The sequence below is a fragment of the Lepisosteus oculatus genome, chromosome 14 (genome assembly GCF_040954835.1).
Source record: "Lepisosteus oculatus isolate fLepOcu1 chromosome 14, fLepOcu1.hap2, whole genome shotgun sequence".
In the NCBI taxonomy this organism is placed as follows: domain Eukaryota; kingdom Metazoa; phylum Chordata; class Actinopteri; order Semionotiformes; family Lepisosteidae; genus Lepisosteus; species Lepisosteus oculatus.
This window is the reverse complement of record NC_090709.1, coordinates 4,574,813-4,591,947: the sequence shown is the minus strand read 5'-3', so window position 1 is coordinate 4,591,947 and position 17,135 is coordinate 4,574,813. Positions and strand designations below refer to the sequence as shown.

The following is a 17,135-nucleotide window of genomic DNA, read 5'->3' as shown; positions in this document are numbered from 1 at the left end:
TCTGGCCTTTTCCGCCCCTGAATAGGATTGGTGAATTGAATAGCATTCACATCGAATATCACTGGCGAAGCTCAGCGCTGGGCCACTGGGCACCGTTTCTGTAGTATACTGGTTATCACGTTCGCCACACACGCGAAAGGTCCCCGGTTCGAAACAGATCGGCTTCTTTTGTCGCCACGCACACTGTTTGGGGATTCGCCTAGCGCTGTGATCGAACAGACCCACTCACCTCTTAGTGTGGCGGGATCTGCACAGTGCATGTCGCAGCGCTTCCTGCTTTCACTTCAACGCGCATCCTTATGTCGGGTCGTGTGCCGTGCAGATGCTCTGAAAGCGAGAGCAATGAAAAGGTGTATGGCGCTGTGAAAGGAAACACAGAGAAGTGAAAGCCAGTCCTTTCTCTAAGGAGGTAGAAGAAGAGCGACTCCCCGTCAGGGAATCGAACCCCGGTCTCCCGCGTGACGGGTGGGGATACTCACCACTATACTAACGAGGAAGACATCACTTTTGTTGACCACCGGCATCGTGTCCCAACCCACCGTGCTGGAAGCCGACGCGTGCTGTGATTCCTTTACAGAGCAGAGATGACAACCGAGGAGCCGAGAGATCATTTCAGCATTTGGCAGCAATACAGCATTTCGAAAACACAAACACAAACGACCAACTCGGAATGACTTGCTTTTAACGCTTTTCAAAGCTATCTTTGTGCAAGACGACTGCGCAGCCTAGCAGATACAAATGGGTTGTGGCATGAAAATGCAAGCGATGTTTATTTTTTGACCGGATAGGTGCGAATGGAGAACATCCTCTTTCGTCAGTCTGTGTGGCGCAATCGGCGAGTGCGTTCTGTTGTTAGCTGTAAGGTTGGTGGTTCACACCCACCCAGGGATGCCCTCCTTAATGTTGTCAATGTAAACACTGTCTCCGCTGAAGCTGGAACATTAACTCTCTTTATATTTGCAGAAAATGCGAGTCTTTTGCTCGTGTCCAACAACAACACTTGAGCCCGGGAAGTCCAATAGTGATCAACACCGCAACACCGCAACCCCCAGAAAACCATATTCACCCATGGAAAAGTATCTTTGAATGGCTGGCGGGAGATATCATTTAAAAATTAAAAACACATTTAGCACATGACTTCGTGGCGCAACGGTAGCGCGTCTGACTCCCTATTTGAACTTCAAATCACTTCAAATCGCTTCAAATCACATTGAGATCTGCTGATGTGTTTGCAGGTGGTGCTAGTACCAAACCTGGAAATTACACCACGCAGTTGAATGTTATCTGTACACCACATAGGTAATCTGAACGAAATAACAGAGTAGTACACAACACACAGTCAGGAGCTTATGCAGCGAATCATCTTGAACACGTCAAGAGAAAAGGCACACTGCACATCCGCGAAACATCACGTCCGACTTTAGAGACAGTAACATCAGAGAACGGAAGCTTCAGACCTCGTTTTTATTACAGGTTCAAGCAAACCTGAAAGTTGGGGAGTGTTTGGTCACTTTTGTTTAAAAAAGTGTCTGAAGCCTGTAATTATAATTTGTCCTTTTTTAATTGTGGTAGAAATCCACTCCCATGTACCTACGGTATATTCATGTTTGTTTAAATGACTAAAGCTATTGGACATTAGCTGGTGTTTTTTGTAACGATTTGCTATTTCATGCAGGAAAGAAAGGAAACCAGACCCAACGTTTGCTTTCAGGTGCGGTCTATTTACATAACGGACATCTATTTCTGAGGAGCCTGATTTAAATCACACAACCCCGGTAGAAGTCGAATTGACAATCTTATAAACCGAAATCAGACGCGTTATCCATTAAACCACTAGCCCGTCACGTAACTGAATTGCACTTTGGTGAGTTCAGCGCCGCTACTAGTACACCACCACATCTACAATTTATAAGTGAGAAACGTATTTTCTACATTTTTATCAGTTTTAAAAAATCATCACTTTTAAACAGACAAAGCGTTTGTGTCGCTCTGAATTTCTAATTGATTTAGAATTCCAAGAAAATAGCGTTTTGTTCCACAACGGCGTTAAATTATCACGTCTTTCATTCTACTTCTCTCTTGTAGTAAAGCAGATCTTGCTAGGTGAGCATTTGCTCCGGTAAATTAGGTCACTTTTCACGTTAACTCACTTCTTCTAAACACCACATTTCCTGGTGCACGTTTTCTCCATGTAAAAAAGACATTTTCTCTACATGATTTCTCTTTTTTTTTCATCAAAGTGTACAGAAAGAAGAAAGAAAGGAAAAGCGTCATAAATGAACTCTGTTGCCCGTGGGAGATGTCAAGCGCAGTGGACATGAAAAGTGCCCGATAAAAGCCATTGCTGTACGTTTCTCTTAGTGTCGGGGCTCCTATTGAATGTAAAGTAGGCAACGTGCTCAGCCAGCAGACTCAGCGCTTACTGAACGCAGGTGTCTCCAAGCGGCAGTAAAAGAGGAGAATTCTGCCGGCGCCGTGGCTTAGTTGGTTAAAGTACCTGTCTAGTTAACGGAAATCTTGGCTCCAAATCCCAGCAGCCCATCGCCTGTGTTGCACTGGACACCCTGTAAATCAATAAAAGCACATCGAGCTCCTTGGTAATTAAATTGCCGGATAAAAGCCATTTCACATCCTTTCTCACCTTGCTCAGCGAGCAGGCTCACCGCACACCGAACGAAGATGTGACAGAGAGGTGTGTCCAAGTGGCTTTAAAAGGGCAGCGCTTCGCCGGCGCCGTGGCTTAGTTGGTTAAAGCGCCTGTCTAGTAAACAGGAGATCCTGGGTTCAAATCCCAGCGGTGTCTGTCTTCGCACACTGTTTATTGTTATAGACAACATGCTTCTTCATTATGTTTAAATGAAGTGTTCAGTTCGTTTTTGGCACAACTTGTTTTTCAAGAAATCCACACATTGCGAAAAATTAAATGCTCATCTTTCTTATCAATGCAAAAGAATTACTGCCAGCTGGCAAGAAAATGACAACGAGTTTTTTTTTTTTACTTTAGCCAAAAATCTGTGAACGTAGAAAAAATACATGTGTAAGTTTTTATGGCACACTCAGTCAGGGTGTCCTTCAGTTAATCACAACGTTGGTAGATCAAACGCACCCAGAGACACACTTCGAATTAATCCGATCTAAACATTACCTTCTCTTAATGTGATTGAGTTGCTTTCCACGTCCTTAGCCATCTTGATGTTTGCAAAGATTTTAAACTTTTGACACGAGTCAAACTACAAGTAAATAGTTGAGTTCCTAAGTCAATATCACCGGGAATGTGAATATAAATGTAAAAATCAATATTTCTGCTGTCTCCTGAGAAACACAAGTATAGAGTCAAAACACAACAAATAATGCTAAAAAATTATTCAGTTAACACCCAGATGTGACAAAACACATTTAAGACTTACATCCCCTTTAAATATGTATTTCCTTAATATCAGTTCTCTTCCCTCCCCAGGATACCTGCAAATTCACTTTAGCATATTAAAAGCTGTGTGTAAGTCTTACATGTGTTCTGTCACATTTGGGTGTTAAATTAATAGATGTGTTATGTTATTTAATATGATTTGACTCCACGCTCGTGTTTCTCGGGAGACAGCAGAAATATTGGGGATTTGCGGCTACAGAAAATAATGTGAACTTTACAGGCAAAATAAATAATAATAATGTATCTTAAAAACAGACAAAGGGTTTATGAGTCTCCCTGAAATTCACACACGAAGAATAAAAAAATAACGCTTTTAAAAAGAATACAGAGATGCCGGCGATAGAAAACGGAGCGTCTTAAGTGCGCGCTATCACTGAACTAAACTCCCGATCGGTAAGTTTGTCGGCGGCTTTTTAATTGTGTTAGGAAGAGCAAACAGTCCACAGTGTACATTTTAAAGGTTTAAGCAAAATAATCAGACTTGAGGATTATTCAGAACAGGAGCCTCTACTTCTTTGTATACTGAGCTTTCGGTTGAACATCAAAGTGAAAGACAAATTCGTAATTTTCACTTTTTGATTAAGGAACAAGAAAACACCATCCTTCAAAGTGGATTCAGACCAGGGACATAAGAAATGCCCGCTGTTTTTGTTTGTAGTCTTAAGATCTAGCAACTGAGCTATCGAGAGGTCGAAAAGTAAACGCTTTGTTACACGTGTAGCCCAATGAAGTGTAGTGTTCCTCTTTATTTAAATCCCAGTTCAACATCAAAATACTCACTTCCATTGTCTCGTTCAGAAGAAGAAATGGACTAGGCTTCCACTGTATAAACGTCCAGAGTTCTTATAAAACGTTTGAAGGGACATCAGTGCAGGCGGAAATTGACCCTTTTTCTAGTGGGATCAGGATCATATAAAACCTTTCTTTTGGATTGAGAAGAGGATCATGGAGACACTCAAAACATCCCTGTCTTTGCTTCTTTCAAAGACGAATGGAGTATTGAGCTGCAAGCATCGGTTCAAATCAAAACTCTCTGCTACTGCAGTTGCTTGTTTGAGAGCTTCTTCAAACCTTTCAACTGAACGTTAATAGCAAGGGATATTGACGGTAATATCATATGGATTTTGGTTTTCCTTTGGTCGAAAATTGTATTAAAATACAAGCCTCTTTCACATTTGTATAATACTTTCCCTTGCATCCTCAGATAAAAAATCTAAATACCACAAAGTTACAATATATTAAATAGAATCTATTTTAAAATGTATTTTAAAATTAGCATTTATTTAGAGCTATATTTAGAGCTTAGTAAAGATAGCATTGCTAATATTGATGGAGTAGAAATGTAAGATGAATTGATAGCTTTTTCTGAGCTAAAAAAGTCCTACAACGCCTCCTGTTACAGGTAAGGACTCATAGCAAGACATTGCTATTGCATTGTGCATTTTGCAGATACGACCAGTTTCTGCTTCTGGTGAGTGCATTTTTTCCAAGCTGAAATTAACAAGAACATTTTCAAGATGCGCCATGTCCCTAAATCGTTCATCAGGACTACTATTAATATCAGGTGAAAGCAGTACAAAGCATAAATTTGACCTATTAAGAGACTATATCTGTCAGCTACTGCTGTAAGCCATGTTCAGCCAACGCTAGAAATATCACTGCTCTACTACAGTAGCTAAAGAAAGCAAGTACAACTTAGAAACAGATCACAAGTTGAAGACATAAAATGACAAGGATGGGATTCAAACCCACAAGTGCAGAGCACAATGGATTAGTAGTCCATCGCCTTAACCACTCAGCCACCTCATCATGGAAATTTTCTCCCCTCCCCCGTGGGCATGATTTTGCTCGGCGACCAGGCTCAGCGCACATCGACCTCAGATGTCTCAGAGCGGTGTGTCCAAGCGGCTGTATAAGAATAGGTAATAGGTTTATACCATGCTGAAAAAAAGAAGAAAGATAACACAGCGTTTTGGCCGTGGAGCCTTCTTCAGGTGTGAGAGAGACAGGGCAGTAGGCAAAGGTAAAGTAGCGAGAGAACAAAGGTTTGAGGGTGGGTACCCACCTGTATAAGAATAGTGTTCTGCCGGCGCTGTGGTAAAGCTGGTTAAAACACCTGTTTCAAAAAGAGGAGATCCTGGATCCGAATTCCACCGGTACCTTTTCTTCCTGTCTTGTTTTACAGAACATGTAATTTGGGACACTCAAAGAGGTCTTGATTTGGTTTAACGCGTTTATTCATTTCCTTTGCAGAACAACTTGTTTTTTTAAATCATATAGCTTGCGAAAGATGAAATGTGAGCACATTTTTTTGTTCACCAAAAGTATGTAAATGAAAAAAAGCAAGGTGTAAGCATTTCTGTGGTGCAATTGGTTAGCGTGTTCGGCTATTAACCCCAAAGTGGGTTTTTTGATCCCACCCACGGACGCACTTCTTCCTATAGTAAACATTATCACTCCAAAAATTAAATTTTTCCGCAAAACCTGAACTATTTTGAAATTTGCAGTAGTAAACAATTGAGTACCTGAGTAAATATTACCAGGAATTTCCAATAATTACGGACAAAAAAACTCTCTTGCTTTTAACAGAGTGTTTCATAATTTCTAACTACGAAAATTATTTAAACTGCGACACTTATCATTCATCTTTAAATAAACATTATTTTATATAGCGTTTTAAGCGAATTGGTAATTAGATTGCTCATAAACCTAATTGCTTTTTCTACATAAACACAGCGTGATTGGTCTCTGAAAATGCTTTTTCTTTATATTTAGGCTCAGATTTCAACTATAGATCGTATTATTATAAACTTACTTGGAAAAATGTCTTTTATGTAAACCATGTTTGCTATTAATTCATTTAGGGCTAGAATACGTTCATTGTCTTCCAATCGAGTCGAGGTGACATTGGAAGCTTGCCACGCCCGGACTGTTACACCAACGCATTAGCATGTTAAAGCGATTTCATTGAGGAGCCTAGCTTTCTTAACTAGTAAGTACTGTACTTCCTACTTTGAAAATACCTGTGAAACCAGTTTAATTTGTCACAGCCAGCACTCCCGCAGAGAGGGGGGTTGTACTCGTTAATGTCTTAGCACAAAGCAGAAACTTCTTGTATTTTTCGATGAAATGTGGAAGTGGAAGTTGAAAGATTACAGATACTAATATTCTTTAGTATAAAGTTTCTAAATTCTTTAGTATATACTGTTGCATTGCAGATAGTTAATGTAGTTAGTCCATAGTCATCAATCTAAGCTTTATTGTTAAGCTTTAATGATTGATGTTGTACCAGTAACCTTTAGAAATACTATAGTACTTCACAAATGCTTTGTGTGTTTGGAAATCTTTTGAGTAAAAGCCTTATAAAAATAGGTTTAGTTTTTACAGGACATCACAAAGAAATAGGATGGTATAATTCTTATAATTGCTTAGTGATTGTATTTGGAAGATTATGGACTAAACAGACTTCAGGGATGCCAGTGGATCATTGTGCTTTTTGGAATTATTCCAAAAATCAAGTGACCTCTTTGCTGTAGTATTTTTAGTATTATTTATTTAGTGTTAATAAAGAATAGGTTTATTAAAGTCGTGCGATGTGTAAGCGGGATATGTAAAATAATGTAAAATAAAGTTTTTTATTATTGTTATAGAGAAACATGATCAGATTTTCCCTGGTTCAGAAAAAAGACGATTAAAATCTGTAATCTTTCCACTTGTATGTCATCGGACATTAACGAGTAAAACCCCCCTCTCTGCAGTTTAAATAATTTTCATAGTAGGGCTTGGACAGATTCCAAGTGCATTTTTGCAATTTACGTTGCATTGTCCAATGTGCTGCTGTAATACAGTTTAAAATACAGTAAATCTAACCTGTATCAGCTTTATTTATGGGTTGCAATCTAGAAAAAGTCAAAAACCGCACTCAAAATGCAATTTAGAGCTTTCTGGCAAGAGGAGACACCCAAATTAATAATGTAACATGCCACTGTTTGTGCATGAACAAAGTTATACTGCAATTTTCCTTAGATACGCGATTAAAAAAAGAAATTTTTTGAATCCCCAGTGGAACACATTCCAGAAGAATCAGCGCTTTTATACAGTATATCGCCTTTAAACACATATATTTAAACACGCGTTTACGATTTAAATCAAAATGCGATTCAAATCAATATAAATGTTTCTTTTGTAACGCATAGGTGACTATTCATTGTTATTAAAAAGACTTAAATTCGATCATGTTGTGATATTTAGAAATATAAATTTGTTTGGTGCGAGTGAGGTTTTATTTAATCTCTGACCAAGGGAAACATTTCATTTTTTCAAAGAAATGTTTGTTAAAAGATAAAGTCATAGCTCCATGGGATTCAATCACAGACCATGTGACATGGGAATCAGCAACCTAACCCACAGCGCCAACAGCAAGGTCACATGCGGAGTTAGTCAGGAAACTAACACACAGCACCACCAGTGCAGACACATGCTGAGGGCTGAAAAAGCACTACAGAAACATTATCGACAGACAATGTACAGATTTGATAAAGCTATAAAATAATGTAATTAGGCACAGAAGAAGTTTACAGCACAGTACAATAATAAATGCTGACCATGACTTTAGAAGCATAAATTACCTTACACTCAATTTAAACACAAGCTGTCTTTAGCCCTCTAAGCTGGTTCATACAGAAATGTAGAGAACCAGGCTCAGAACACACAGCTTCATTAGCGAATACATATGCAGGACAACTGGAGAAGACGTTTTACAGAGGATGGATTTTTAGAAACATCCCATCAGTGCCATCACTGAAGTCAACTCCTAGGTAACTGTCGTGTGGATAGTTTCACAAGAATCAGACAAAGGTTTAAGCATCGCTTGTTCTAGATAAAACTGCAAAAAAAACAACAACCCATAATGTACTTCTTTGCGGCTCTGTTTGCCCAAATCATATATTCACAACGTGAAATTAGAAAATAATATTACGTAACCAAAATCCCCAATATGGAAAAAGAACCTCTGTAATTGTTGACAGATGAGGTACTCATAACATTTTTACAAGACGAACTACAACATTTAAAAAATGACTTGTATGTACTTGATATCTCTAATCAATCCACGGCTATATAGTTAAAGCAGAGTCCCCGCACTGCATTAAAACAAAACAAAAACTAAAACGCCCTGGGCATACCGTTTCGCGCTTCTTATCAGTTGCTCAAAAGTAATTTGACCGTATGAAATGCATAATATAAACCTAGAAACATATACGTGAGCAGTATTTAATTAGTATCGGTGTCAAGACATACCTCTCAAATACTGTAAATCAAGTTAAAAATATCTCAAGACCGATTCTGGTCATAATGAAACCATGTTCCGTGTATGTTTTCTTTAAAGTACCGAGACCAGCCATATACTGTATGTTTATGTTCCAAAATTAATATCGTTTATGGCCTTCACACGCATTACAGTATGCTCCTATTCTTTTTATGCTCAGCTACTAAGATTTCCCTTCAGTGGTAAAATTCCATATGAATATTCCATACTACAACGGGCACAGTAAAGACGTTTACAGTAAATCTTTCTACGACAGACCAAACGGACCACAAGTGCCCCTGTCGGTCAACCAATCATGTACCGCGGTACCGCACGTCATCTTGCGTCAAAATGCGCGACGCCGTAGCCAATTACCTCCGGTACGTGTCTGTACCGCACACTTTGAATGGCTGGATCTGTATGTACATTGGTAATTACAACACTTCACTGTTGCATTTCTGAGTTGTGACATTGTGAACATGGCATGTTAAAGTATATAGAAAATCTAGATCAGAACAGGCTAAATGCAATTCATAGTGATTTATCATTTTCTTACTTTCTAAATGAAAAAAAATATTTTTTCAGTGATTATGACACTTCGGTATGACATAAAACATGCTTCAATGACAGAATAAATAATCATGGAAAAAATACCCACAGTGGACATTCATAGTTGTGATTATAGGAATGTTATATATCAGGTGAGTAGCTGTGTCAGCATGCGTAGGCTGCAAAGGAAAAAGTAAAGGATTATTCCATGCTGAAAAGAGAAGAAAGGAAACACAATGTGTTGGCCGTGGAGCCTTCTTCAGGTGTTAGAAAGACAGGGCAGTAAGCAAAGATAATTTCCTTTATCTTTGCTTACTGCAGTTTATCTTTGATGACAACATCAAAGACATTAAAGAAATCTTACGGCTAACAGCTCCACATCAACTTCCTTTTATAACTTACCTCATCAGATCTCTTAACTCCCAACTCTTCCAGTTTCTCACTTCAGAGAAGGATAAAAAACTCAATCATCCTCTACAGAGAAAAACCATCAACACCCCTACCACCTCCACCAGTCCTAACCTTGTTGTTACTGTACCCTCTGACCTTTCCCTTTCACCCCTTTGCATCCTCAGCTAACATATTTAATATTACAACACAATTACAATAGATTGTACAGTATTTACAGTTTAAAATTAAGGTAAATATGTCAAAATATCAAAATCCAACTGCACAGTGGTAACAAAACAATGCTTGTCAAGTTCTCAAACAAATCTGGATTGTATTTTTAAAATATTTCAGCAGAGGATGTGACGGGAGTATAAATGACGATTCGACGATCATTTTTCTTGGGTGAATATGGTTTTCTGGGAAGTTGCGATGTTGGGCATTATTGGACATTTTTGACACGTGCTGAACAGTCGCATTTCCTACAAATATTAAAAAGGGCTATGGTTTAGCTGAGAAATCCAATCGACCTATGCGAAAACAATGTTTACATCGCAAAAGAAACACGTCCCTGGGTGGACTTGAACCACCAACCTTTCACTTAACAGCCAAACGCGCTAACCAATTGTGCCCCAGAGACTGACTGGTGGAGTCTTTCCTCGAATAAAAAAAAAAAAATCTCCTACCGTTTATTTTGCCAGCCGGTAATATTTCTTCTGCACTGATAACCAAGAACTGAATTTCATGTTTTGCAAGCTGTATGAATTTCATCAAAAACAAGTTTTCCAGAAAGGAAATGAACACATGCATTTAACAAAATCAAGCCCTTTGTGAGTGCCCCAAATGGTACGTTCTGTACTACGATAGGAAGAAATACACGGCTGGGATTAGAACCGCGGTTCTTTTGTTTAATAGAGGCACTTGAACCAAGTAAGCTACGGTGATAGGGCTTCTACCACCTTTTACAGCCACTTGGACACACCGCTCTTTGACATCTGCGTTCAGAAAGCGCTGAACCTGCTCTCAGAGCAAATTGCCTCTTTTACATACAGTAGCAGCCCCGACACTGAGAAACGAAAAGAACTGGCTTTTATCTGGCATGTTTCATGTCCAATGCGTTTGACATATCCCAAGGGCGACAGAGTTCTTTTGCGACACTATTTCTTCTTCTTTTTTCTTTCTGTACGCTTTGATAAAAAAAACCGAGAAATCGTGCAAGGGGAAAATGACATTTTTTTCATAGAGAAAACGTGCACCAGGAAATGTTCTGTTGAGAAGAGGTGATTTAACATGATACGTCACCTAATTTATCGGAGTAAATTCTCACCCAGCAAGGTCTGGAGAAGTTGGAGAGTCTGGTGGATGTGATAATTATACGGTGTTGTGGAAGAAAACAGTCTTTCTTTGAATTCTCAATCAATCGGAATTTCAGTGCGAAACATAAACCTTTGTCTGATTTAAAGAGATAATATTTTAAAACTGATAAAAAATCTGAAAACACATGTTTCTCACTTTGAAATTTTAGACGGGGCGGTATATTACTAGTAGCGACGCTGAGCACACTATGGGGGAATTCCGGTTATGTGAAATACCAGCAGTTTAATAAATAACGCGTCTGATTTCGAATAATAAGATTGTAGGTTCGACTTCTACCTGCCTCATGTAAATTTTATTCAAGCTCCTCAGTAATAGATGTCTATTATGTAATGAACCGCACCTGAAAGCAAAAATTGGGTCTGTTTCCTTTGTTTTCCAGCATGAAATAGAAAATCGTTACAAAAAGTACCAGCTAATGTCCAATAGCGTTTTTTTTTTCAAATTACATTTTCAGGCTTCAGACACTTTTTAATAAAACAAAAGTGTCCGGAAACTCCCTAACTTTCAGGTTTGTTTGAACCTGTGATAAAAGAAGTTATTTGAAACTTCCGGGATTCCATTCTCTGATGTAGCTGTCTCTAAAGACGGATGTGATGTTTCGCAGATGTGAACTGTGCATTCTCGCTTGTGTTCAAGGGTATTCGCTGTGTGAGATCCTAGCTTTATGTCCAGTAGGGCTCTATTTTGTTTAGATTATCTATGTGGTGTACAGATAGAACTCAACTACATGGTGTGAATTCCGTGTTCAGGACGAGCAGAACCTGAAAAACTAAAAGCAAACCTCGACGTGATTTTAACACACAGCCTTATGATCTGGAGTCAGACATGCTACTTTTGCGCCACGCTGTCACGGCTATCAGCGCTTTTGAATTCCCCAAAGGAGACAAATCAACTTCACAAAACAAAATCTCCTGTGAAGAGCGCCGCTCTTCCGAAGAGAGTCTCTTCATCCCTGACCACATTTTATTCTTCCTGCGCAGCTCTTGTGCAGGTGTTGTTCTCAATTACAGATCCAGGAACACTGATTTTTTTTTCCTATTTTTTAAATTAAGTACCCCATGGTGCAACGGTAGCACGTCTGACTCTAAATCCCCAAGTTCATTTTCAAAGTATATCGGAGTCAACTGATACTGATCAGGTTCTGCTGCTACTGAAACCGCAGTCTTCACCTTAAAGTTCAGTTCCCCAAGCCTTTTGACCTTATATGTCCATCCCTTCTCGTCAAAACTCGTATTTTCACAGAGTACCCTTCAGAAATCGCAGTATAGTGTAACGCCCTCGCCTGGTGGTGAGGAGGAAGCGCCCCTAGGCGCTCGTAGTACCGCTGGGCATGCTGGGAGTGGAAACCGGGGAGAGTCTGAGGGTCAGCACGATGAACAGCGGCTGATCCTACCTGTGTAAATAATGTCCTAGTAATTCGAGTGCCCTGTGTAGTCTTGTAAAAGTATAGTGTGTTGTTAGGTAATTACCACTAAATATGTGTACGTGTTCCGTCAGTCTCCTCATGTGTGTGTATATCCTGTGTTTGGTTTTGTGTGGTTGTAACGAATAAAGCTAATGCTTGTTTGTTAATCGCGTCTCCACTCGTCCTTGTTCTGAAAAGAACCTGCAAACGCTACAGTATGAAGCCGTTTTTAATCGTCGGTGTCTTTTCTGTGATTTCTTTCGTGTGTCTTCCCTCGTGTGTGAATTTCAGCACGACGCGTAAACAGACAAAATGAACGACGTTGTGTCTAAGTACACATAGAACACATGTGAAAAGCTTGACCGGGGCGATATTACAAGTCGCAGCTCTGAGGTCAATGTGGTTGAGTTGGAGAATGTGACTCGAGGGCCAGAAGCGCAATGGGTAACGCGTCTGATTGCGGATCATAGTAGTAAAGCAAAACTGAATTATAAAATCATTTTAGGAATTCTGACCGATATCTCAAACAGGCGATTCAATAAGAACGTTGAAATCTTTAATTTCATCTCATTATATATAGTGCTGCTTTTAACTCGGAGTAAAACTATCGGATTGAAGGAATTCTTACCGCGGGGTTAAATGTATTGTTGTTATTTGGAGAAATCAATGAACTCGTGATTTTATATGCTTTAAAACACGGCCGTACGCACAGAAATAAACGACAGTGCTGATTATTTTCCGGAGACTGAGCACTGATGACATATCCGAGCGAACTGATAAAGCCCACCCAGAGGATACTCTAGCAGAACGTGGAAGAACGTTCAGCTTTGTAACCAAGGCAAAGAAGCAAAATCAATTTCCCATTTAAGTCTTTCGTGTAAGGTATGCTTTGTGAAAGTATGACGTAAATCCCCTAATCTCTTTTGAACATGGACAAGGTATTTCTGATGAAGCGTATGCGCAAAGATTCAATAAGCTCTACTCCTGCCGATGATTCAGCATGAAGAAGTTAAAGTTTCACAGACAAAAGCAGCACGCCACCACAGCCAATATTAAACGTACTTGCCGGCACACTGCCATGTGCACTGGCTCATAAGTGATCTCGGCAGACGTTGCTCCCTACGTAAGGCTGAAAGTTCCAAAAAGCATTTCTGTTGAGAAAACAAAACATTTTTTCTGCCTTGATGTTAAGCTTAGAGATCCCGTCTTTTAGAAATTCTCTCTCTAAACGCCTTGCGCAGCCTCCAGAGAGGCTAAAAAATATATTTTTTGAGAAACGTTAGAGTATGTGAATAACAGTTTAACCGAAAAATTTGTAATTGTGATTTTGTTAAAATTCAATAAATCGTCTATCAACAGTAAGAAATTATTAAGAAATTGTTTTATTTCATAAACTATAAGACAATTAAGAGAGTTTACTTCGCCTTTGTTCTTTTAACTCAAGCGTTCAGGATCCAAGCCTGTGTGCGGACGGTTGTTTCTTGAATCTCTTGTAATCATCAAAAGTCGATGTGTAGTTCTTCAGTACTTTCTCGAGTTGTGCCAAGGTTATTTTATACGATCATTATACTTGTCATGTTCTTTTGCGTTTTCTTTTACAAACGGAAATAGTTCAAAGTGTGTTTTCGGGTGTGCTCCACATCTACACGAGAGCACCAGTAACAGTACAGTAGTTCAGGTGGGTATTGTTTCTCATTTCACCTCTGACGGCCACGACCACACTAATCTCTCCGTCTGTGTTCTCAAAGACGGTTTTCCGAACTCATACATCAGAAAGACCACCGAAACTAAAATTATTCTGCAGTTAGGATCACACATTCTCCCTTCCCTTAACGACAGATTACTGTTCTTTTAAATTTTCTCCATTCATTGGAAGTTTCATTTCACACCTCTCTGCACCCATTCTGACTTCACACCTCTTGATTGGCCTCTCTTTCTGTCCCCTGCTCCCGCCTCTCACTCCTCCTCCCTCCCAACCTTTGTTCTCCCGCTACTTTACCTTTGCCTACTGCCCTGTCTCTCTCACACCTGAAGAAGGCTCCACGGCCGAAACGTTGTGTTCTCTTTCTTCTTTTTTTCAGCATGGAATAAACCTATTACTTGTTCCTTAGTAACAGTACAGGACATGCAGTGAGGAGTTCGTGCAGCTTTCAGCTCAGTGCGGAGTCCAGAGGGAGGACTCGCTCGCTGAATGATCTCTCAAGAAATCCCGGGTGAGATTCAACAGGTGTTTTCTGCAACAGGCACCACAAGTGTGAAGACGGTCTCTGGATTTCCTGAATATGACGTTAAATTAGTTCAAATCATTTAGTATTTAACAGAACTAAATGAGGTACATTTAAAACAGCAGCGCAACTCTGCAGCACGTCGAGTGTGCCTGCATTTAATTGTGTAAACCTGGCTCTCTCTGAACACGAGCAAAGAGTTCTCACTCCACAGAAGATTGCGATGTGTGTACTGTAATATAAAAGCACCTGGAGATGCCAGGGATTGAACCCGGAACATCACACATGCGAAGCATGCGCTCTACCACTGAGCTCCATCCCCGATGGGTAAGGATATGGAACAGACTTAGAGATGTGCAGATGCTCACTGATCACAATCCACCACTCACAAAGAATGCCTGCAGTTTCCCACTTTCGAGTTTCCTCTGAGTAAACTAATGGGAAGGAAGAAATAATCGCATCGAAGCTTCAAGAGACTGGGCACAAATGAATCTGTTATTTTTGTATCCAGTCACACGGGCGACGGTGGTTGATTCCCAGACGGGTAATGCTTTTTTTCCTACCTCCTTACTCGACTGTCTTTCAATTCTGTTTTATTTGAAAGCTTTTTGTATCTTTTAAGTGCTCTCTGTTAAACTACGCATAGAACAACAGCAGTACTGATGATTTTCATGGACCGATGCACACTTCTTCTGTACAACTCCAGTAATAAAGCCCTATCTGTAAATATTGTACAAGAACGAAAAAGAGCGAAACAACGCTGCAATCACAGGAATGGTAACAGGAAGGATCGTGTTCTTATTTAATAAGTCCTTTTGAGATGTCTTGTCAATGCACACAGGCGGTAGAGCTGAATAATTTACTTTTAGTGGTGTTTTTAAACGATGGAACATGTTATTTCTATACCAGGAAGAAAGGAGCAGACTTTAACTTTAAGAGGCAAAAACGACATCTTATCAAAGCGGTAGTAGTTCAGGTGGGTAGCTGCGTCAGCATGCGTAGGCTGCAAAGGAACAAGTAATAGGTTTATTCCATGCTGAAAAAAAGAAGAAAGAGAACACAACGTTTGGAGGATTGCGAAATGTGCAGGTGCTTCTTAGAAGTGTGTTGGTGGAACAGGGGCCTTCCAAATAACTGAGCTGGGTTTGATCACGGACAGTGCATCCCCAAATCTTATCAAGATAATCTGTCATCCGGTAACATCTTTTGAAACTAGCATTCGAGGTAGGAAGTGTGTTCTTAAACACCAAAACATCGAATAAGGAAGAAGCAGATCTCTGTACACAAGACGGCAGTGCGATATTATAATCCCTGTGTTCTTGACGGATTTAGACTCGTTCTCAGATGTCCTTGCTCGACAACTAACTTTGCAGCTGAGGAATAGCCCCATGGAAAATACCCAGCTCAACAAGCGAGCGCGTTGGTTGCTCTTGCTCTTAATGCAAGAAGCTCTTTTTTTTCCCTCGCAATAATCATTATTAACCAGAAACAACAGCACAACTGTTCGCATCTGTGATTATGTCACTTCTCTGCTTCAGCAAGGTCAATAAAAGACACTGAAAGTAGTAAAGCAAAACTGAATTCAAAATCATATTAGGAATTCTGAGCGATATCTGCATCCAATAAGAACGTTGAAATCTTTTAATATCATCTCTCTATATATCGCGCTGCTTTTTACCCGGAGGAAAACTATTGGATTGAAGTTTTCATTGGACGTCTGTGTCTCCATAACTTTGTAGGTGAGAGAGAGGATTGCGAAAATATGCAGGTGTTTTTCAGAAGTGCGTTGGTGGTACAGGCACCTTAAAATAATTGAGTCGGGTTTTAATCCCAGCCAGTGCAAACCCACATCTTTTCAAAATAATCTGTGGTCCGCTAACACATCTTTTGAAACACTACAACACGTAACACCCCGTGCAAAACATCATGAGCATCTGTAAAACCTCTCTACCTGCCCGTTCCTCACAGAGACATGACAAGGCTCTAAAGGGACATTTTGAGCCGTAGAAACATTTTATGATTCCGCACTTTCCTGTGCAGTCAGGCCAGTTCTACTTCAGCTGCGCCCGAAAACGGAGGTCGTTTTGAAAACACGAGAGTAAAGGGACACTGCAGGTCTACAGAACATCACGTCCAAGTTTCAGGACAGCAACATCAGAGATTGGAAGCAAGGGAGTTTCAGGTCTGTTTTTTATTGTAGGTTCATGAAAGTCTAAATACCTTTGCAAGAAGTATTAAGGAATCCCCGTCTTCCTGTAAAAATAAAATGACTTCAAGGGCGCTATTAGCAAAGGTGTGAAAGCTTGGTCTACAGAAGAAGTATATCCAGAGGTGCCAAAGAAGTCGAGATTTCACCACGTTAGAGGAAGCATCTCAGAAAACAAAGTTGCAGTCGCTTTCACGTGTCATAACACCACTAGCTCAGACAACAAGAGCTGAAGAGCAGCTGTCGAGTGTACC

At 39.9% G+C, this 17,135-nt stretch overlaps 2 non-coding genes and 1 pseudogene across 2 annotated transcripts; 2 read left to right on the top strand and 1 right to left on the bottom strand.

Annotated features, from left to right (window-relative positions):
- The window catches only part of LOC102695046 (zinc finger protein 721-like), a 1,154,024-nt pseudogene that overhangs the window by 902,983 nt on the left and 233,906 nt on the right, over positions 1-17,135 (top strand).
- Positions 2,730-2,803, top strand: trnat-agu (transfer RNA threonine (anticodon AGU)). Its single transcript has one exon. It is a non-coding gene; the product is annotated as a tRNA-Thr (tRNA).
- trnas-acu (transfer RNA serine (anticodon ACU)) lies at positions 5,155-5,236 on the bottom strand. The gene has a single exon. It is a non-coding gene; the product is annotated as a tRNA-Ser (tRNA).